Source organism: Penaeus monodon, chromosome 21 (assembly GCF_015228065.2).
Source record: "Penaeus monodon isolate SGIC_2016 chromosome 21, NSTDA_Pmon_1, whole genome shotgun sequence".
NCBI lineage: Eukaryota > Metazoa > Arthropoda > Malacostraca > Decapoda > Penaeidae > Penaeus > Penaeus monodon.
In genome coordinates this window covers 31551925-31552189 of record NC_051406.1, presented here as the reverse complement: position 1 = coordinate 31552189, position 265 = coordinate 31551925, and positions in this window count along the sequence as shown.

Below are 265 nucleotides of genomic sequence, written 5' to 3'. Positions count from 1 at the left end.
TTTTACCCAGATTCCTAGCAAATCCACAGAAGACTGTATCTTCGTGCTCTGAATTATTTAAGATGGCATTCTGAGTTCAGTCATGGACTACACCACCCAACATCAATCTTAAGAAAGCATTTGACTCTGTAAACACTTTGGGAGATTATAAGGCTAAAGAAATCTGACAAAGATCACAGTTGCATGCCCATGCTCTGATTCTGAAAATGTTAGTTGAGGTATGTCTAGCTTCTGTTTTCTACATTCCAAGCAAATATGTCCTTAC